A 24,142-nucleotide genomic window follows, 5' to 3' on the forward strand; every position below is an offset into this window, starting at 1 on the left:
CTCTTAAAATATTCAGTCCGGTGGACTCTAGTCCACCAGGCTGAATGTTTGGTCTAGACTTTTAGATCAACTAGTATATAATCTTGCTAGAGGAGTCAAGTTTCAAAAATTTCAAAAAATTTGTAAAAATGAAAACTTTGTACATAAATGCTTTTAAACAATAATTAAATTGCTGCATAATCAATATTTAATTATTTAATAATTATGAAATAATAAATAAACAAATTTTAATAATCAATCAATTTAATTTCTTAATTATTAATTATTTAATTTATTCAATTAGTGAATTTATTGTTATTGATTTTGCATTGTTGCCTAATATTAGTGAATTTATTAGTATGAAAATCAAATCAGAATTTTAAAAGTAATACTTTCATCTGCATCAATTTATGTATCACTTGATTTGGTTTCATCAACTTATGGATTTTGTTTTCTGTGAGTCAAAATTGGACAATGGCTGATGCCATTGCCCAACCCTTAATACAGATAAGAGATAGAAGCACTTACTAGATTTCTAAAGTATTTTGAAACATTATTTGAATGATACTTAAAGGGGATACAATAATATAAGATTTCAATAAAATTCATAAGTTAAGAGTTCATATATGTTGATGGTTATGAAATCACATATTTTTTTGGAATTATGTGAAAATATTTAATATATGTCTTTCAGTAATGCCACTGGTGTGCTGTCCACACATTTCTATGACTTGCAAGCCTGCGAAGAAACCTGCTTGTGTGCAGCCCAAGAGCATTTCTGAGTTTGACCTTACGCCTTGGTAAAATTTTCATGTAGGACTACAATGATCACCTTGGGCCTGATTCATCCATATTAATTAATTTTTCTTAATTATTTTTAAATCATGTTTTCATTTTTTGTTAAAAATAATTTTAAAATATGGTAAAAAAAAGTCAATAGTTTATAATTTAATCGCTAATGCCAAAAAAAAAAAAAGAAGTACACATATGATATGCATTCATAAGTGATACTCATAAAAATTAGTGCTAAACTGTACTTTAACACTTATTATACAAACTTTTGATTAAAATTAGTTATATTTTAATAAAGAAAATTTTAGTCAATATAATTCCTAATAATATTTCACTCCATTTCCAATAATAACATAACCCCCTCTAATGATTCACCCCTCTAGATTGTTTGAATTCAGGAAGAGATAGCAAAGATGTAAAAAAAAAAAAAAAAAATAGGCAAAAAAATTTGGATAATAATAATAATATGGTTATAAGAGTAGAAGAATAAGAGAAATTTACCTCAATATGATACGTAGAACAATTCCATATGCTACTCTCCAGAAATTAAAATGAATAAAGAGCCATTATCAACCCACTGTAGGATGGAAGCCTCCTCAACAATTCATGTTGAGAGAAATGGACCATAATCTACCATGCTGGTCCAGTGCAGGTTGGCAGATCAACCATATTTCACAGTCAGGGGCTTCAACCCTGGTCTACTCAAACAACATGTGCCACCGCACTCCCGCTCCTGGCCACTCGGCTACACTCTACAAAATGATTACAATAAAAAATAATAAACTGAAAACTTTACTGTAATCATTAGCATTAGCATTTAGCATTAGTAGAGGCATATGATGCAAGAAAGCAAGCTTATTCAGCATCAGCCAAAAAAAAAAAAAAAAAAAAAAAACAACCACTACTCCCATTTCACCCCTCAATTCGTTCGAAATACCTGTCCAGCTGAGCCTTAAATTTGTTTAGGCTATCAACTTCCACAACAAGCGATGGAAGTCTATTCCACAAACCAACTGCCCGCTGGCTAAAGGCGAATTTCCGCACATCTATCCGACATCCGTCCGTCCCTCAATTTGAATTTATGCCCTCTCAGGTGATTATTCTGAGCAAGAGGAAGAATCCCATCGGCATTGAGCATGCTCAAGCCATTCAAAGCCTTGTACACCTCTATCAGATCACCTCGGCGATGCCTAGTCTCCAGGCTCTGTAATTTGCAAAACTTAAGCCTTTCTTCGTAAGAGCAACCCTTTGTTCCATTCACTAATCTTGTTGCCCTTCTCTGTACTCGTTCCAGCAGCTCTACATCCTTCTTGAAATGAGGCCTCCAGACCTGTATACAGTACTCAAGGTGTGGCCTGACCAATGCCTTATACAAGGGAATAATCACATCCCTGTCCCTGCTAGAAAAATTCCTGTATATCATTGACAAGACACCATGAGCTACTCTTTCAGCTCGTCTGCACCGCTCAGAGAACTTCATATCTGCCTGCACAATTACCCCCAGGTCCTTTTCATTCTCTACCACTGTCAGCGTAGTACCACAGAGTTGATACGTTGATCTGGGGTTACTGTTTCCCATATGTAGTACTTTACATTTGTCAATGTTAAACTTCATTTGCCACCTCTCAGCCCATCTGCTCAACCTTTCCAGATCCTGTTGCAGCAGCATAGTATCAGTAGTGTCCTTAACAACCCTGCCAACCTTTGTATCGTCTGCAAACTTGGACATTAAGCCTGATACACCATCATCAATATCATTTATAAATACAGAAAACAACAATGGACCCAACACTGAACCCTGAGGAACTCCACTAATAACATTAGTCCACGTTGAGCAGTGTCCATTGATTACCACTCTCTGTCTTCTGCCACTCAACCATCCCTTTATCCATAGCAGCAATTTGCCTCGAATGCCACACTTCTCCAATTTGTGCAGCAGTCTTCCATGCGCAACAGTATCAAAAGCCTTTCTAAGATCCAAATATATAATATCAAAGTTATTCCCTGCATCCAGTTCTTTTGTGACTACATCATAGTATCCAATCAAATTGGTCAGACAAGACCTGCCCTTAACAAACCCATGCTGTGTCTGAGCTATAACTGAATTCTTGTCCAGATGATCCTGCAGTGCTTCTTTAACCAGTGCCTCCATTAATTTTCCTGGAACCGAAGTTAAACTAACAGGTCTATAATTACTTGTGTCAGCCTTTGATCCTCCTTTGTGAATTGGGGTTACATTTGCACATCTCCAGTCCATGGGTACCTCCCCTGAGTCCAAAGAAGCTCTCATAATTATGGCTAGCGGTTTGCTTACTTCCTTTGCTGCCTCCTTTAATATAACTGGATAGATCCCATCCACCCCGGGTGCCTTTTTTATGTTTATCCTCAACAATTTCTCCTCCACTTTCCTCTCAGTTATTAGAAAATCATCTAGCTCACTGCCAATGTTTACTTCACTTACGACATTCCCCTTACTGAATAACTCCTCATGTGTGAATGTAGATGCAAAATACTCGTTTAGATTGTTAGCCACCTGAGCTGGATCCTCAACTGTTGAACCATCAACATCCAGTGGACCAATCTGATTCATCCCTTTCCTTCTTGAGTTTAAATAGGTAAAGAACTCTTTTCTGTTTTTCTTTGCATCCTTTGCCAAGGATTTCTCATAATCTGCCTTTGCCTGCCTAATCTCCTTTGTGACTTGGTTACAGACCAACTTATATCTATCATAGGCTTCCACGTCACCCATTAATTTGTATGTATCCCATGCATTTTTCTTCTCTGCTTATACTTATACTTATACTCATTTTGAATTAGTTTTATATTCATTTTAATTTCTGGAGAGTAGCATGTGGAAGTGTTCTACTAAATTTCTCTTATTCTTCTAAAAATATTGAAATCAACGCATAACGTATTGAGCATCATAGCTCTGGTTTATACTATCAAAGGTTATAATAGTATATTATCACACTGCTGCTTTATTAAAAAAAATTATCACCCTGGTAGACAAAGATGGGAAATTACATAAATATCTTTATATCCAAAACAAGTTGATCATTGAAATTTTTTGCATTTACATGAGCCTCTCCAAACTTCACCCCAGAATCTCTCCATTGGTGGGCATCCCCACCCATGGCTCAAATGTGTGAAATAATCAATACTGAATATGATAAATTAGGAAAGATTTGAAAGTTTGTAGAAAAACTAGTTGTAAATGGATTTTTTACAAGTCACAAATGATGAAAATAGGTTGATCATATGACAAATATTTTTCTCCCCATTTTCAGGAAATTGGCAGATTTACAGGTGCAAACAAATTATCATTATGCAACCCCCTCTACATCCTGAAAAAAAACAAAAGCAGTGTCCATGGCAGCTATATGTTAACTTTCCATGCTATATGAAAGGAACAAGCTGAATAATAAGCAAGAATTCATTATTATTTTTTTTTTAAAGTCACTCAGGGACAAGTTCTAGACAGGCAAGAAAAGTGCATTTCCATCCTGTGCAATCATATTTACAACGAAAACACCTCAAGTTTGTTTTTAGGCTTAAACACAGAGCAAAGGACAGCCTTGTTAATGAAAAAAGAAGCCTTGTGCCTTCACCTTGGTTATAACTATTCCTGATCTTATGTCTAGATTAACAATCCTATATGTTCATCCAGATATAACCCCACAGATTCCTATATATACTAAATAAATTCCATTTCAATTTTTGAAAAGAAGATGTTTTCAATACCTAATGTTCTTGTTCCTGTAATGTTATCAGATATTCTGTTATTTTATTTTATTTATAAAATAAAAGATCCTATGGATATTTCACAGGCCTCATGTATGTTGTACCAAATGCCACTTAAGATTCTCCTAAATCCTTTCTACAGAAAAAAAACAAAAGAAGGCAATGAATAAGATACCTTTGGTTAGCCAGGATGAGGTTAGCCAAGGTTGCCAATGCAGAGGCTGAAGGAAAGGAAGGTAAAGCTAACGTATAACGACTTGACCTTTAAGAAAAAACTGTAACAGGATCATGGGTGCAAAAGAAATAAGAAGAGGTTGCAAGGCACCATAAATCACAGCTATCATTTAGTTAAGAATAAGAACTATTACTTTTAAACTTTGTCAATATGCACGTTCAGGCTGAAAAAGTGAAAAATAACTCATGGAGTAAAATCCTACTCCCCTCCACCTAAGAGCTGCTAACTACTACCTCTATTGAAGAGGAGTTTAAGAATTCCTCAATCACCAACAGCATGACAACTCTGAACCCCTCAAACGGTTGACTAGTATTTGGTATTGGTGTTTAAGGGCAGCTAAGGCCAAATAATATAGGACCTGGCCAAAAATAATAATATAGGACCTGGCCAAAAATGTGCCAGGTCCTATATTATTATCCTAAAGTAATATAATGTGTTCCATTTTGGCATCAGAGGAATTCATATATATGTATTTGCTTCAAAAAGGTATAGTGTAGCTAGGTTAGCACTATTTCCAATCATGTGGGTAAGTGATAACAGTTCTTGTAGTTGTGATTGAGAGTGGAATGGGAATAGTGAAGACAAGCTAAAAGTATATGCTTGACTGTAAGCGGTAGTGTACAATGTGTGCATCGAGGTCGGTCATCCCCATGAGTAGAAACATATGGGTTAGGTGCATATGTCCAATCCTTAGTCTTGCTAGTACAACTTCTTCCTGTCTATTTTGTCTGAAGCTGGAAATCCATAATGCTGGTTCTTTTGATTTGGAGAAATTTGTTATTACTTTTATTTTATTTTTATTTTAATTTATATAAACAGTTTTTGTAGATATATGTAATACTTTATAAAACCGTTATTTCGTTCAAATCTTGCAGGCATTGTTTTTGTATATAGTGATAGGGAATTCAAATTTTTAATTGAGGTAGTTAGGTAGCTCTAACGTATAATTATAGAAACAGTAATACGCTTCACTGTTTCTATTAGATAGCGTAGTATTGACATTTAATTTAATTTAAATTATTGATCTTATTAATTTAAAATATCATGCCCCAAACTAGAGCAGCAAAGCAACGGGCACAAAGTGGCAGGAGTGCTGTGACTCGGGGGAGAACTGAGGGGGGGGCGATTCTCCAATGCATCACAGCCTAAAAAAATGTGCAACTTGTGAAATGTTTGCCGAACTATCTGGAAAGGAACATGAAATTGCCATGGGGGATGTCTTTGTGTGTGCGCGCGATGTAAGGCGTGTAAGGAAATCAGGCGACAACTCAGCATTGTTATGGGCCTATATGAGAGTTTGAAGGACAGGGTGGATGCCCTCGAAAGATCTAAATTGAGGGCCCATCAAGCTCTCAGCTGCCCACACCAATGCCAGAGCTTGCACTTGGTCATCGCGCAACACAGCGGCAGCCCCCAAGGCAGAATGCGCTGGTCCTAAAGGAACTAGTAGTTGTTGGTGACTTTATTGTCAGGGAAATGGGAAATATATTGTGTAAAAAGGATAGGTGGAACAGGACCAGGGTATGTCTGCCAGGGGCAAAGGTTGATGACGTTGTAGAGCAGATATCATCTTTTAGGGGCACAAAAGGTGATATAGTTGTACACATTGGCACTAATGATATTAAAAGTAGGAGACCGGCAGAATTACTTAACAAGTACAGGTCACTGATGAAAAAAAAGCCGTGAATTAGGGTTGAATTTAAAAGTATCTGCAATTCTACCCAGACACGATAGGAGGGAGTATATGATGAGAGCCTTGTCGATCAATTCGGCCCTGGAAAGACTGTGCAAGGCTCAAGGGATAGAATTTTTTTCAGCCTGGACTGTACTTGTTAACAGGAGAGACTGCTTCTACAGGGATGGGATACACTTAAATAGAAAGGGTGCAAGAATATTTGCTGATGCTATCGAAGCAGTGTTAGGTGGGGTCGGAAAACTGATAGCTTGGGGGGATACAAGGACTAATAGTTTAACAGTAGCCGTAGGCAGAGGTGAAGGTGAAAATAGAAGTTGTGCAAGGTGATTCTTGCACAACTTCTATTAGAATAAGTAGCGACCTGGAGCGAGGGCTTTTGGGGGTTTCAGGGACGGATGGCAGTCATCGTGAAACAGGTGGGTATATGGCATGTGTTAGAGTAACTAAGAATAAAAATAGGTGCATGTATACTTGCATGTATACCAATGTTAGAAGTATAGTAAATAAATTTGATGAATTTGAAGTGTTGGTCAAGACATCAAAGGCGGATATTGTTGGGATATCAGAGACGTGGTGTCACACAGATATAAGGAATGCTGAACTGGAATTTGGGGTGTACAGAAAGGATAGACAGGATAGGAAGGGAGGAGGTGTTATGCTGTTAATAAAGAAAAACATAAAATCAAAAGAAGTGCATCCAGTTGATATAGATGAACAGTGCACTGTTGAGTCAGTTTGGTGTGACATAAGCACTGCGAAAGCAAAAAAAAGAGTAGGCGTGTCTTATAGGCCTAATGACTGGAATGAGTACAATGAACAATTGTACAGAGAAATAGAGTGGGCTAGTAAATCGGAATGTCTTATAATGGGGGATTTTAACTTCCAAGATATTGACTGGAACTTGTGGATTGGGCACTCACACACTAGTCAGACTTTTGTGGATTTATTGGATGATTGTTTTCTGCAGCAGCATGTTCAAGAGGCAACCAGAGAAAGTAATACTCTTAATCTTGTTATCAGCAGTGATCATTCATGTATTAGGAATTTGCAGATAAAAGAACCACTAGGTGGCAGTGATCACAGTGTACTGACGTGGGATTTATTTAAAGATTTATTTACCATCAGGGGTGAAGGAAAGGGTGTTTGCTTCTGTAAAGGCGAGTACAGTGGTCTCCGACAGTTTTTAAATTCTGTACAGTGGGATCAACTGACGATGTTACCAACAGTAAATTCTAAGTGGGAAGCATTCAAGGAATTAATCGTGGAAGCTACTAAAAGTTTCATACCTATTAAGAAATATTGTTCAAGGTTTAGGCCTAAATGGTTGTCAAATGAACTAATGAGACTCGTAACAGAGAAGAAATATGTATGGAGTGAATAACCGTTTGGAAAAAAAAGTTATGCCGAGAGCGAAAAAGAAAATCCAGTTTTTTAGATTCAGAGCATGCAATATTTGTGATGTTTTTATATCAAGAGAGAGATTACAATTTGAAATGTTCTCTAATAGACATATTTGATCTTTTCTAGAGAACCATAAATATGCTTCTCCCAATGAATGATTAAAAATTTCTCAATAAAAATGGAAGGCTTTTCTTCGGATAAAGAATAAAAACAATATTCAAAACCTTCTAAAATTTTTAATTGCGTTCATGGCAGGAACTAATGTCAACGAGCGAGAGAGTATATTTTATACTCTATAATCCATATCAACGGTAGCACAAAATGTCCTTAAACGTAATAGAGAAGAAAAATGCACGGGATGCATATAAATTATCAAGTGACTCAGAAGCCTATGGCAGATATAAGCTAGTCTGTAATCAGGTCACAAAGGAGGTTGGGCAGGCGAAGGCAGATTACGAGAAATCCTTGGCAAAAGATGCTAAGAAAAACAGCAAGGATTTCTTTACTTATATAAACTCTAAAAGGAAGGGGATAAATCTGATTGTTCCACTTGACATCGATGGTTCGACTGTTGATGATCCTGCTCAGATAGCAAACAAACTGAATGAGTATTTTGCATCTACATTCACACGTGAGGAATTATTAAGATTTGAAAATGGCAGAAGGTTATCAAATTGTAGCAAGATACTTAATGATTTTGTAATAACTGAGAGCAAAGTGGAAGAGAAATTGTTGAAGTTCAACGTAAGAAAAGCACCGGGGGTGGATGGGATCTATCCAGTTATATTAAAGGAGGCGGCAAAGCAACTAAGCAAACCCCTAGCCATAATTATGAGAGCATCCTTGGACTCAGAGGAAGTTCCCACGGACTGGAGATGTGCAAATGTATCCCCAATTTACAAAGGGGGATCGAAGGGTGACACGAGTAATTACAGACCAGTTAGTTTAACTTCTGTTCCGGGGAAAATAATGGAGTCGCTGGTTAAAGATGCATTGCAGGATCATCTAGACAAGACTGCAGCAATAATTCAGACACAGCATGGATTTGTTAAGGGAAAGTCTTGTCTGACAAATTTGATAGGATATTATGATGTTGTTTTGGATTTCATCATATATTTGGATTTCAGGAAAGCTTTTGACACTGTTGCGCATGGAATACTATTGTACAAACTGGAGCAGAATGGTATTAAGGGTAATTTGCTACAATAGATAAAAGGATGGTTAAGTGGGAGAAGACAGAGGGTGGTAATCAATGGGTGCTGCTCTTCTAATTAGTCCACTAATGTTATTAGTGGTGTCCCACAGGGTTCGGTGTTAGGTCCACTGTTGTTTTGTATACTTATCAATGATATTGATGAAGGTATATCAGGCTTAATGTTGAAGTTTGCAGATGATACAAAGGGTTGGCAGGGTTGTTAATGACAGTAATGGCAGTGTGCTACTCCAACAGGATCTAGATAATTTGGGCAGATGGGCTAAGAAGTGGCAACTGAAGTTTAACCTTGACAAATGCAAAGTACTGCATATGGGTAGAAGTAACCCCAGAGAAACGTACCAACTGTGTGGTACTACACTTAAGGTGGTAGAAAATGAAAAAGACCTGGGAGTAATTGTGCAGGCAGATATGAAGTTTTCTGAGCAATGCAGACAGGCTGCCAGGGAGGTCATGGGGTTTTGTCAATGATATATAGGAATTTTGCTAGCAGGGAAAAGGAGGTGATTATCCCTCTCTATAAGGCAATGGTCAGGCCACGCCTTGAGTACTGCGTACAGGTCTGGAGGCCTCATTTTAGGAAGGATGTAGATTTACTTGAGCGTGTACAGAGAAGGGCAACAAGATTGGTGAGGGGAATGAAAGGATCCTCTTACCAAGAGAGGCTTCAGTTCTGCAAATTGCAGTGGCTAGAGACTAGGCACCTGCGCAGTGATCTCATTGAGGTATATAAGACCTTGAATGGGTTCAGCACGCTGAATTCTGATGGGATCCTTCCACTTGTTCAGATTACGAACCTAAGGGGGCATAAATTCAAATTAAGAAAAGACAGATGTAGAATAGGTGTGCAGAAATTTGCCTTTAGCCAGCGGGTGGTTAATTAGCATTAGCATTAGTAGAGGCATTTGATGCAAGAAAGCAAGCTTATGCAGCATCAGCCAAAAAAAAAAAAAAAAAAAAAAACCCACTTCCACTTCACCCCTCTGTTCATTCAAAATACCTGTCCAGCTGAGCCTTAAACTTATTTAGGCTATCAACCTCCACTACAAGGGATGGGAGTCTGTTCCACCAACCAACCACCCTCTGGCTAAAGGCAAATTTCCGCACGTCTATCCTACATCTGTCTTTCCTCAATTTGAATTTATGCCCTCTCAGGTGATTTTTCTGAGCTAGAGGAAGAATCCCATCAGCATTGAGCATGCTTAAACAATTCAAGGCTTTATACACCTCTATCAGATCACCTCGCTGGTGCCTAGTCTCCAGACACTGTAATTGCTGGAACAAACTTCCATCTATCGTTATGGAAGTTGATAGGTTGAATAAATTTAAGAAGGAACTGGACAGGCATTTGGAGAGAATGGTGTGATTTTTTTTTTTTTTTTTTTGTTGGCTGATGCTGCATAAGCTCATACATTTGCTTTCTTGCATCACATGCCACTACTACTTTGTGACTTCCATATTTTTGACCACTGAAACATAGACTTTTTTATATGCATCAAATAATCTCTATATGGTGTTTGGTAATTTGCTAGTGTTGTACTGTTTGGTTTTTTGGCTGCCTAATCTGATCTCTCATTACCTAAGATATCAGAATGCCCTGGAATCCAGCAAAATTTCACTGCATGATTCCTACTCCATAGATGGTTTAAACAGCAAATGATTTGTTTTTTGATTGGTTGTGATATTGAAAATTTATTGCCCAAAGCAGACACTGCACTCAATGAATCAGTGTATATTATACTGCTAGCATTGTGGTGAGTGTTAATATTCTGTAAGGCTAGTTTGATTGCATATAACTCAGCAGTATAACTGCTACATGTTGACTAGTATTGAACCCCACTATACTATCACAGAAAAGCCAACAACGCACTTACACTAACTAAAGCAATATATAATGCTATGCTCAATAGAGAATTCTGCATCTCTAAATTATTTCTTAACGCAAAAACAACTCACTATAACACAGTACATGTAATCCGAATAACGATTATTCTAACCTGAAAATCAGCTTCGTACAAATCTTTCCCTATGTCTCTTTGAGCTTCTAATGTCTGTACGTGGTTCAGAAAATTTTTGAGTGTAGTCTTTAACGTCATGATGCTACCTTTGACACATTGCTGAAGTGATTAAATTGAAAATTAAAGCCTCAACAGATTAACATGTAAAAACACTTCTGTACAATTAAACACCTAAGTCCACACACACTGTGGATGTCAGAGTAACATTTAACTGAGCGCCCTCTACGGGTTAAAAAGCCAAATTTACAAAATTCAGGGAAAACGACGTGAGTCAAAATTAGACCTAGGGTGTCCATCCGTCCCGGTTTTCCGGAATCCGTCCCGATTTATGTGAAACTGTCCCGAAAAAGCTTTCGGGACGCTTAAATGTCCTGGATTATTATTGTGAACATTTTTGTACAAATGTATTTTCGCGCAATCAAAATACAGTATTGTCTTCAATCAGTCACAGCTTGTACGTCGCCTGTTCACCGCCGGTTTGTGTTCAGTACACTTGGTTCGATCAGTTCATAGATAAAGTGAAATTTTTTGTAATAGTTTTTTATTAGTTTAAGCAGCATAATAAAAAAAATGCCTAAACGTAAATATGTTTTCAAAGACGACTTCTAGAAAGAATGGAGTTTTATAAAAAAGGGAAGACCCGAAAATGAGATTGAATGCAGAATGTGCTCATGTTTTATCAACATAAGTCACTGTGGGAGACGTGTTATCAAAGATCGCGTTAATTCTAAAAAACGCATTCAAATTTCGAGCAACTGTATCATCATACAAATTGGAACACTTCTTTATTCAAAGAAAATTCAAATGAACATTACAAGGTAGCCATCGCTGAACTTACAATGGCGTCATTTAATTAAGCATCATCAGTCGTTTAGAAGTGCAGAATGAGGCCTCCTCAAGCCTTTCCAGTCAACTTTTTGATGACTCAAAAATCACACAAAAGTTTTCCAGTGCACGAATGAAAACAATTGCACTAATAAAGAATATACTGACTCCTTATTCACTTAATAAAGTTTTAAAAGATATCAGTAGTATTGAATTCTCTGGAATTTCCACCGATTCAAACAACCATAAATCCGAGAAGGTATCTTCATTGTTATTGCATTATTTCAACAAGAAAAATGGTATGCAAGTTAAATTTCTTAAGATGTATTTTTTTTTACCTGATGAGGTATCAGAAACTATCGCCAACTACATTTTTACTTCAATGAGGGAAAATAATATCCCCAAAGAAAATTGTATTTGCGTTCGGAGTTTACAATCCAAATGTTAATTTTGGATGAATCAACAGAAGAGGCCAATGCAACATATTTATTCGAATCCAAAATTTGGTTATTTCCAATATCAAAGATCAGATGTCTAGCACACATATTTCATTATCCCGCTCAATAGGAAGCAGGTAGACTAGCAAGAAGTAGCTTGAATTGGTAATTATAAAAATATTTTCTTACTTTCACACTTATACGGTTCAAACGGAACGTAGTAGTAGCAGTAGTAGTAGTAGTAGTAGTACCAGTGGCATTTGATTCAAGAAAGCAAGTGTATGAGCTTATGCAGCATCAGCCAACAAAAAAAAAATCACACCATTCCCTCCAAATGCCTATCCAGTTCTTCCTTAAATTTATTCAACCTATCAACTTCCACGACAGATGGAACTTTGTTCCAGCAATTAACCACCCGCTGGCTAAAGGCAAATTTCCGCACATCTAATCTAAATCTCTCTTTTCTGAATTTCAATTTATGCCCCCTTAGTTTCGTAATCTGAATAAGTGGAAGGATCCCATTAGAATTCAGCGTACTCAACCCAAACAAGGCCTCATATACCTCAATCAGATCACGGCGCAGGTGCCTAGTCTCTAGCCACTGCAATTTGCAGAACTTAAAGCCGCTCTTGGTAAGAGGATCCCTTCATTCCCCTCACCAATCTTGTGGCCCTTCTCTGTACACGCCCAAGTAAATCTACAGCCTTCCTAAAATTAGGCTTCCAGACCTGAAAGCAGTACTCAAGGCGTGGCCTGACCATTGCCTTATACAGAGGGATAATCACCTCCTTTTCCCAGCTAGCAAAATTCCTATATATCATTGACAAAACACCATGATCTGTCCTGGCAGCCTGTCTGCATTGCTCAGAAAACTTCATATCTGACAGCACAATTACTCCCAGGTCCTTTTCATTTTCTACCACCTTAAGTGTAGTACCACACAGTTGGTACGTTTCTCTGGGGTTACTTCTACCCATACGCAGTACTTTGCATTTGTCAAGGTTAAAATTCAGTTGCCACTTCTTAGCCCATCTGCCCAAATTATCTAGATCCTGTTGCAGCAGCACACTGCCATTACTGTCCTTAACAACCCTGCCAACCTTTGTATCATCTGCAAACTTCGACATTAAGACTGATATACCTTCATCAATATCATTGATAAAAATAGATGTACTCCACTAATGGAGTACATCTATTGGACTCCACTAATAACATTAGTCCAAGAAGAGCAGCACCCATTGATTACCACCCTCTGTCTTCTTCCACTTAACCATCCTTTTATCCATTGTAGTAACTTACCTTTAATACCATTCTGCTCCAATTTGTACAATAGTTTTCCATGCGCAACAGTGTCAAAAGCTTTCCTGAAATCCAAATATATGATATCAAAATTATTTTTTGCATCCAGTTCCTTTGTAACCACGTCATAATATCCTATCAAATTTGTCAGACAAGACTTTCCCTTAACAAACCCATGCTGTGTCTCAATTGTTGCTGCAGTCTTGTCTATATGATCCTACAATGCATCTTTAACCAGTGGCTCCATTATTTTACCCGGAACAGAAGTTAAACTAACTGGTCTGTAATTACTCGTGTCACCCTTCGATCCCCCTTTGTAAATTGGGGATACATTTGCACATCTCCAGTCGTCCGTGGGAACTTCTTCTGAGTCCAAGGATGCTCTTATAATTATGGCTATGTGTTTGCTTAGTTGCTTTGCCGCGTCCTTTAATATAACTGGATAGATCCCATCCACCCAGGTGCTTTTCTTATGTTTAACTTCAACAATTTCTCCTCCACTTTGCTTTCAGTTATTACAAAATCATTAAGTATCCTGCTACAATTTGATAACCTCCTGCCATTTTCAAACCTTAATAATTCCTCATGTGTGAATATAGATGCAAAATACTCATTCAGTTTGTTTGCTATCTGAGCAGGATCATCAATAGTCGAACCATCGATGTCAAGTGGAACAATCAGATTTATCCTCTTCCTTTTAGAGTTTATATAAGTAAAGAAATCCTTGCTGTTTTTCTTAGCATCTTTTGCCAAGGATTTCTCGTAATCTGCCTTCGCCTGCCCAACCTCCTTTGTGACCTGATTACAGACTAGCTTATATCTGCCATAGGCTTCTGAGTCGCTTGATAATTTATATGCATCCCGTGCATTTTTCTTCTCTATTACGTTTAAGGAAATTTTGTGCTACCGTTGATATGGATTATAGAGTATAAAATATACTCTCTCGCTCGTTGAAATTAGTTCCTGCCATGAACGCATTTAAAAATTTTAGAATGTTTCGAATATTGTTTTTATTCTTTATCCGAAGAAAAGCCTTCCATTTTTATTGAGAAATTTTTAATCATTCATTGGGAGAAGCATATTTATGTTTCTATAGAAAAGATCAAATATGTCTATTAGAGAACATTTCAAATTGTAATCTCTCTCTTGATATAAAAACATCACAAATATTGCATGCTCTGAATCTAAAAAACTGGATTTTCTTTTTCGCTCTCGGCATAACTTTTTTTTCCAAACGGTTATTCACTCCGTACAAATCTGAAACCCACCATACCACTGAATATTATTTCCACATCAGGGGCAGCACCTCTAGCTCCTCTCTCAAACATCTAAACCCCATTCAAAAGAGGGCATTAAGCGAGCAGAGAAATTTCAAAATCTCTCTGCTCTCTGTCTCATAGGCGATCTGTTCCTGCTTCGGGCCTTTTCTTGAGATACTTCGATGGACACTGTACTTCTGAATTGGAGTTTATAATTCCCCTTATTCTCTCTTTCAACCCAATCTTAACAAGTACTGACCCAGTAAGCATCATTTTACTGCCCAACTTCTAACTCTGATCTAACTTTTCTTCTTCCTGATTTATGATACAGTATTTGGAACAACCTTCCTTCATGGGTATTTCTTGAAAATTACAATCTATGGAAATTCAAATCTAATATCAACAAATATCACCTTCTCAGTATTAAACTAAGCTCAGTTCTAAGTACTACATCTTCTAACACCTTTCCTGTTTGCCGTTTTCACAAAAAAAATTTGTAATCCCCTAGTCAAGAGGACGAGAAAAAATCAAAAAAGGATAAGAAAGAAGAAAAAACTATTAATAAGCATGCCACTTTAACCCGTCAAAAATGCCATTTTAACCCATCAAATATTGGTCGAGAGGAAATATAAAGTGAGTGTGGCAGTAAATATGAAATAGTAATGGTTAAGTAATAAGTATTATTATTAAAATACAAGGGAACCAGAATTAAACTTTGTGTGCGTAACGTACACTCTGACACTCACTTCACATAAACTTCTTTTTTGTCAGTTTAACCCTTTATATAAATTATAATTTATAAAATATCCTTTTATTCTTTGTGGGTAATATTTATTATTTATGGATTTACAATCAGTGAAAAATATAAATTCAGGCTAGCTGACGTCATTATTATTTTTTATTATAGGGGTTACTCGTAAATGATTACATTAACCCCTGTAATCAAGTCACAAAAGAGGTTAGGCAGGCGAAGGCAGATTACGAGAAATCTTTCGCAAAGGATGCTAAGAAAAACAGCAAGGACTTCTTTACTTATATAAACTCTAAAAGGACGGGAATGAATCAGATTGGTCCACTTGATATCGATGGTTCGACTGGTGATGATCCTGCTCAGATAGCAAACAAACTGAATGAGTATTTTGCATCTACATTCACACATGAGGAGTTATTATGGTTTGAAAATGCCACAAGGTTATCAAATTGGAGCAGGATGCTTAATAATTTTGTAATAACTGAGAGAAAATTGTAGGAGAAATTGTTCAAGTTAAACAAAACAAAGGCACCTGGGGCGGATGGGATCTATCCAGTTATATCAAAGGAGGCGGCAAAGGAACTAAGCAAACCCTGAGCCATAATTATGAGAACATCCTTTGACTCAGGGGAAGTGCCGACGGATTGGAGATGTGCAATTCTATCTCCAAATCACAAAGGAGAGCTAAGAAGAAACACGAGTAATTACCGTTCAGTGAAGTTTAACTTCTGTTCAGGGTAAAATAATGGAGTCACTGGTTACACATGCATTGCAGGATCATATAGAAAAGATTGCAGCAATAATTCAGGACAGCATGGATTTGTTAAGGGAAAGTCTTGTCTGACAAATATGATTGGTCATTATGATGCGGTTACAAAGGAACTCGATCCAAAAATAATTTTGATATCATATACTTGGATTTCAGGAAAACTTTTGACACTGTTGCGCATTAAAGACTACTGTACAAATTGGAGCAGAATGGTAAAAGGATGGTTGAGTGAGAGAAGACACAGGGTGGTAATCAGTGAGTGCTGCTCTTCGGGGAATAATGTGTGTCCCACACACATTATTGGGGTCCCACAGGGTTCGGTGTTCGGTCCACTATTGTTTTGTATATTTATCAATGATATTGATGAGGGTATAGCAGGCTTAGTATCGAAGATTCTGGATGATACAAAGGTTGGCAGGGTTGTAATGAGAGTAATGGCAGTGTGTTACTGTAACAGGATCTAGAAAATTTGGGCAGATGGGCTGAGAAGCGGCAACTGGAGTTTAACTTTGAAAAATGCAAAGTACTGTATATGGGTAGAAGTAACCCCAGAAAAACGTACCAACTGTGTGGTACTACACTTAAGGAGGTAGAAAATGAAAAAGACCTGGGAGTAATTGTGCAGTGAGATATGAAGTTTTCTGAGCAATGCAGACAGTCTGTCAGGGAAGGTTATGGGGTGTTGTCAATGATATACAGGAATTTTGTTAGCAGGGTAAAAGAGGTGATTGTCCCTCTGTATAAGGCAATGGTCAGGCCGTGCATTGAGTACTGCGTGCAGGTTTGGAGGCTTCATTTTAGGAAGGATGTAGATTTGCTTGAGCGTGTACAGAGAAATGCAACAAGATTAGTGAGGGGAATGAAGAGATCCTCTTACTAGGAGGGGCTTAAATTCTGCAAATTGTAGCAGCTGAAGACTAAGCACCTGCGAGGTGATCTGATTGAGGTGTATAAGGCCTTGATTTGGTTGAGCACACTGAATTCTGATGAAATTCTTCCACTTGTTTAGATTAAGAACCTAATGGGGCATAAATTGAAATTGAGGAAAGACAGAGGTAGAATAGATGTGCGGAAATCTGCCTTTAGCCAGCGGGTGGTTAATTAAAACTTACATCTGTCGTAGTGGAAGTTGATAGGTTAAATAAATTTAAGGAAGAACTGGACAAATATTTAGAGGGGGATTGTTTTGTAATTATTATTTTTTTCTTTTGGCTGATGCTGCATAAGCTCATACGCTTGCTTTCTTGCATCACATGCCACCACTACTACTACTACTACTACTACAACTTGAATTTCAGGAATGTTTTTGACACTGTTGTGCATGGAACACTACTGTACAAATTGGAGCAGAATGGTATTAAGTTTAAGTTACTACAATGGATAAAAGGATGGTTGAGTGGGAGAAGATAGGGGGTGGGAATCAGTGAGTGCTGCACTTCGTGGAATAATGTTATTAGTGGAGTCCCACAAGGTTCGGTGTTGGGCCAACTGTTGTTTGGTATATTTATCAATGATATTGATGAAGGAATATCAGGCTTAGTATCGAAGTTTCTGGATGATACAAAGGTTGGCAGTGTTGTTAATGACATTAATGGCAGTGTGTTACTGCAACAGGATCTAGGAAATTTGGGGAGATGGGTTGAGAAGTGGTAAATGAAGTTTAACCTTGAAAAATGCAAAGTACTGCATATGGGTAGAAGTAACCCCAGAGAAACCTACTAACTGTGTGGTACTACACTTAAGGTGGTAGAAAATGAAAAAGACCTGGGAGTAATTGTGCCGTCAGATATGAAGTTTTCTGAGCAATGCAGACAGGCTGCCAGAGCAGGTTATGGGCTTTTCCAATGATATGTAGGAATTTTGCCAGCAGGGAAAAGGAGGTGATTGTCCCTCTGTATAAGGGAATGGTCAGGCCACATCTTGAATACTGAGTTCAGGTCTGGAGGCCTCATTTTAGGAAGGATGTAGATTTCCTTGAGCCTGTACAGAGAAGGGCAGCAAGATTGATGAGGGCAATGAAAGGATTGAGCACCGTGAATTCTGATGGGCTTCTTCCACTTGTTCAGATTACGAACATATGGGGGCATAAATTGAAATTAGGGAAAGATGGATGTAGAATAGATGTGTGGAAATTTGCCTTTAGCCGGCGGGTGGTTAATTGCTGGAACAAACTTCCACCTGTCGTTGTGGAAGTTGATAGGTTAAATAAATTTAAGGAATTGGATAAGCATTTAGAGTGAATGGTTTTGTGAATTTTTTTTTTTTTTTTGGCTGATGCTGCATAAGCACGTACACTTGCTTTCTTTCATTGCAATCCACTACTATTACTACCCGTATTCGTGACTGTAAATTTTTAAAGCTGACATCACATCAACATGCATCAAATGAAGAGAAAATTAGCATTAGTAGAGGCATTTGATACAAGAAAGCAAGATTATGCAGCATCAGCCAAAAAAAAAAAAAAAAAAAGAAAAAAAAACCCACTTCCACTTCACCCCTCTGTTCGTTCAAAATACCTGTCCAGCTGAGCCTTAAACTTATTTAGGCTACCAACCTCCACCACAAGGGATGGAAGTCTGTTCCACCAACAAACCCGCTGGCTAAAGGCAAATTTCCGCACGTCTATCCTACATCTGTCTTTCCTCAATTTGAATTTATGCCCTCTCAGGTGATTTTTCTGAGCTAGAGGAAGAATCCCATCAGCATTGAGCATGCTTAAACCATTCAAGGCTTTGTACACCTCTATCAGATCACCTCGCTGGTGCCTAGTCTCCAGACACTGTAATTTACAAAACTTAAGCATTTCTTCGTAAGAGCACCCCTTTGTTCCATTCACTAATCTTGTTGCCCTTCTCTGTACTCGTTCCAGCAGCTCTACATCACTCGTGAAATGAGGCCTCCAGACCTGTATACAGTACTCTAGGTGTGGCCTGACCATTGCCTTATACAATGGAATAATCACCTCCTTATCCCTGCTGGAAAAATTCCTGTATATCATTGACAATACTCCATGAGCTACTCTTGCAGCCCGTCTGCACTGCTCAGAGAACTTCATATCTGCCTGCACAACCACCCCCAAGTCCCTTTCATTCTCTACCACTGTCAGTGCAGTACCATAGAGTTGATACGTTGCTTTGGGGTTGCTGTTTCCCATGTGTAGTACTTTACATTTGTCAATGTTAAACTTCATTTGCCACCTCTCAGCCCATCTTCTTAACCTTTCCAGATCCTGTTGCAGCAGCATAGTGTCAGTAGTGTCCTTGACAACCCTGCCAACCTTTGTATCGTCTGCAAACTTGGACATTAAGCTTGATATACCATCATCGATATCATTTATAAAGACAGAAAACAATAATGGACCCAACACTGAGCCCTGAGGGACTCCACTAATAACATTAGTCCATGATGAGCAGTGTCCATTGATTACCACTCTCTGTCTTCTTCCCCTCAACCACCCCTTTATCCATAGCAGCAATTTACCTCCAATGTCACACTGCTCCAATTTGTGTAGCAGTCTTCCATGTGCAACAGTATCAAAAGCCTTTCTAAGATCCAAGTATATAATATCAAAGTTATTCCCTGCATCCAGTTCTTTTGTGACTGCATCATAGTATCCAATCAAGTTGGTCAGGCAAGACTTCCCCTTAACAAAACCATGCTGTGTCTGAGCTATAACTGAAGTCTTGTCTAAATGATCCTGCAGTGCTTCTTTAACCAGTGCCTCCATTAATTTTCCTGGAACAAAAGTTAAGCTCACAGGTCTATAATTACTTGTGTCAGCCTTTGATCCTCCTTTGTGAATTGGGGTCACATTTTCACATCTCCAGTCTATGGGTACATCCCCTGAGACCAAGGAAGCTCTCATAATTATGGCTAAGGGTTTGCTCACTTCCTTTGCTGCCTCCTTTAATATAAATGGATAGATACCATCCACCCCGGGTGCCTTTCTTTTGTTTATCTTCAACAGTTTCTCCTCCACTTTACTCCCAGTTATTTCAAGATTCTGTAGCTCACTGCTACAGTTGAATACACTTCTGGCATTCCCCTCGCTGAATAACTCCTCATGTGTGAATGTAGATGCAAAATATTCATTTAGTTTGTTAGCTACCTGAGCAGGATCATCAACAGTTGACCCATCGATATCAAGTGGACAAATCTGATTCATCCCCTTCCTTCTAGAGTTTACATGAGTAAAGAACTCTTTGCTGTTTTTCTTTGCATCCCTTACCAAGGATTTCTCGTAATCTGCCTTCGCCTGCCTAACCTCCTTTGTGACTTGGTTGCATATCAACTTGTATCTATCATTCTATCATAGGCTTCTGTGTCATGTGTTAATTTGAAAGTATCCCATGCATTTTTCTTCTCTGCCATATGTCTCATTAGTTCATCTGACATCCATTTTGGTTTAAACCTTGAACAATATTTCTTAGTTGGTATGTAAAGCCTAGTAGCTTCCAAGATAAGTTCTTTGAATGCTTCCCATTTTGAATTTGCTGTTGGTAACATCATCAGTTGGTCCCACTTTATAGAATTTAAATACTGTCTCAGTCCATCGTAGTCGCCTTTACGGAAGCAATAACCCTTCCCTTTACCCCTAATGGTAGTTACCTCTTTGAGTAAATCCCACTTCAGCACACTGTGGTCACTGCCACCTAGTGGTTCATTTATCTGCAGATTCTTAATGCATGAAGAATCACTGCTGATAATCAAATCAAGAGTATTACTATCTCTAGTTGCCTCCCGAACATGCTGATGTAGAAAACAATCATCCAATAAATCCACAAAAGCCCTGCTAGTGTGTGAGTAACCAGCCTCTAAATTCCAGTCAATATCTGGGAAATTAAAATCTCCCATTATAAGACTCTCTGATTTACTGGCCCACTCTATTTCCCTGTACAGTTCCTTATTACACTCATCAGAGTCATGAGGCCTATAACACACTCCTACTCTCAATTTTGATCTCCCAATGCTTATGTCAAACCAAACTGACTCAAAACTGCACTGTCCAGCGATGTCGACTGGCTTCACTTCCTTGGTTTTTATGTGTTTCTTAACTAATAGCATAACCCCTCCCCCCTTCCTATCCTGTCTATCCTTTCTGTAGACGTTGTACTCCCCAAATTGCAGTTCTGCATCTCTCATATATGTGTGACGCCACGTCACTGATATCCCAACAATATCTGCCTTCGATGTTTTGAGCAATACCTCAAATTCATCAAATTTATTTACTAAACTCCTAGCATTGGTGTACACGCAAGTATACCTGCACCTGTTTCTATTCTTAGCTACCCTAACACAACTCATGTGTTTACTTGTACCGCAATGGCTCCCAGCAGTCTCTGAAATACCATGCATCTTGTTTTTCAGGCTTCTGCTCATTCTAATAGAAGCAGTGCAAGAATCTCTTTCACCTCTGCCAGTGGCTACTGTCAATCTTTTGGTCTTTGTCTCCCCCCAAGCTAGCAGTTTTCCGAACTTCCTAACACTGCCTCGATAGCATCAGCAAATATTCTTGCACCCTTTCTATTTAAGTGTATCCCATCCCTGTAGAAGCAATCTCTCCTGTTAACAAGTACAGTCCAGGCTGAAAAAAATTTTACCCCTTGAGCCTTGCACAATCTTTCCAGGGCCGAATTGATCGACAAGGCTCTCATCATATACTCCCTCCTATCGTGTCTGGGCAGAATTGCAGACACTTTCAAATTCAATCCTAATTTCGGCTTTTGTTCAACAGTGACCTGTACTTGTTAAGTAATTCTGCCGATCTCCTAGTCTTAATATTATTTTTTTTTTTGTTAATTTGGCCAAGTTAGTTGTTCTCAGGCAGGAACAGGCACTTTTTTCTCTCGGAAACTCGAGTTTTTCGCCCAGCAAACATATCACAGAAAACATGCAATTTACATACATAATATATACGGCGAATTATGGCCCAAGTCGCTGATGCACCTACACCTGTACAACAAACAAAAAACAAACAAGAAATGGAACACTTCTTCATTAACAGCATGACGTGTATGCCATGCGATGTAATTCAATTGAGCAGACATGGTGCTGAGATTAGTTAAGAATCCACAACACCTGAAATCTAAGGATGCCGTATGTCTGCAATTCAATGCAAGAGAAATGAATAAATTGTCCTTGAACGTTCACGTTAGCGTGTTCCAGACACACCAGTATTAATATCTCGCAACAACCCTGCAGCAGGTGCTGGACGACTGTGTCTTGGGTGTATCGAGATTAGTCCACCAACTAACTGCAGTTGGCAACTAACCAACTACTACCACGAATTTAGCGATCAAAATAGCTGATACGAAAAGCTACTTGAGGCTGTATAGTCTTGTGTAAGGTAACAGAAATGCTAGTCATCGGATATTAACCCAATATTACAGTGGTAACTAAAGAAGAATTTAAGACACAAATTATCATATCTTGATGGTCTACTGCAGCTGACAACCGAGCCATTCACTGCAGTCAGCAAAACACTAAAGGATACACTTACAATAGGCTGAGGAACATTTTATGACAACACGAAGGAACAAATGGCCCTCAGTGCCCAGCGGCTTTCACTCTCCCTCTTAGGCAGCGAGAGGTTCAGAGTGGAAGCAAAGGGTGCTAAGAATCTCTGGGTATGATCAGGCTGCCATCCACAGAAAATGAACAGTAAAGAGAGGAGAGGATATTAGATCTAGAATAGAAAAGGAATTAGAAAATTTGAATTGGAATGGCATCGGCTTGGCTGAAACAAGAAGAAAAAAATGAATCACTTATAATTATATCAAGTCGAAATTTGCTGTGCTTCATGGAAACAGTGAAGGTGGAGTTCGCGTTTTGGTCCATAAAGATATAAAAACCTTTTAGAATTCAAAAGTACATCGTCAAAGGTGTCAAGATTACTACTCAGGATTTATAAGAGGTACAAAATAAAGGTTAAAACTAGCTGTACCCGTTGCGAAAATTTCGCAATTGGTAGCCATTTTTCTCTAGCTGTCCTAAAGAAATGCAGGCCGTTTTGTCGTGAGCAGGTAAGCCAGTACGCATCGATTGCACACCTAGGAAGAAATATCTTCAATTGAGACCATTTTCAGCCCAATTATTTAGGCCTATCATTCACAATGGCCATCTCAAGAAAACTGCTTCCATATTAATATATAGATAACTGTCCGTTTTTCACATCTAGTCTTGAAATCACCAGTCTGTAAAACACCACAATGACAAATGCGGAGTTGGGGAATACCCCCGGTACCAATAGATCCTGATGGCTTTTAAACTTCTGTCCGCCTTCTGTCTTCTCCCCTTGCACACCATCTCCCAGTTACAGCCGATTTTTTTTTATTATTAAAAAAAGGGGAGGGGGAGCGCGAGCGTAACCACTTACTAAAAAAAAACTCCAGGCTCCGTCAGTTCCAGTTTGGGAATGTGGCAGGACTCAGCTAATCCATAGTGCAATGGGAAAGCCTCTCCCCGGAGAAGCCGCTTTACTGATCAGAGCCTCCTCAGCGCCAGGTAAGTACTGTATGCTACTCACTCACCCTAGTGTGCGTGACCATCGCTACTAGTAGACACCATTCATTAGCTAGCAGCTAATGAAAATGAAATGGTGTCTGCATATAATAAAGGACTTTTTTTTTTCTTTTCACAACTAATGGAATGTTTTTAATATTCAAATTATATTTGCAAACTGATCTTTATGAGAGAATGATTAATTATTGCAAAATTGTCGTATTTTA

General features: G+C 38.3%; 1 non-coding gene across 1 annotated transcript; it reads right to left on the reverse strand.

Moving 5' to 3' along the window:
* Positions 1–23,761: 23,761 nt before the first annotated feature.
* Positions 23,762–23,926, reverse strand: LOC150086859 (U1 spliceosomal RNA). The gene has a single exon (XR_016546908.1). It is a non-coding gene; the product is annotated as a U1 spliceosomal RNA (small nuclear RNA).
* Between the last annotated feature and the right edge of the window lie 216 nt (positions 23,927–24,142).

Source organism: Mastigoproctus giganteus, chromosome 4 (genome assembly GCF_048544385.1).
Source record: "Mastigoproctus giganteus isolate SK-2022 chromosome 4, ASM4854438v1, whole genome shotgun sequence".
NCBI classification, from domain to species: domain Eukaryota; kingdom Metazoa; phylum Arthropoda; class Arachnida; order Uropygi; family Thelyphonidae; genus Mastigoproctus; species Mastigoproctus giganteus.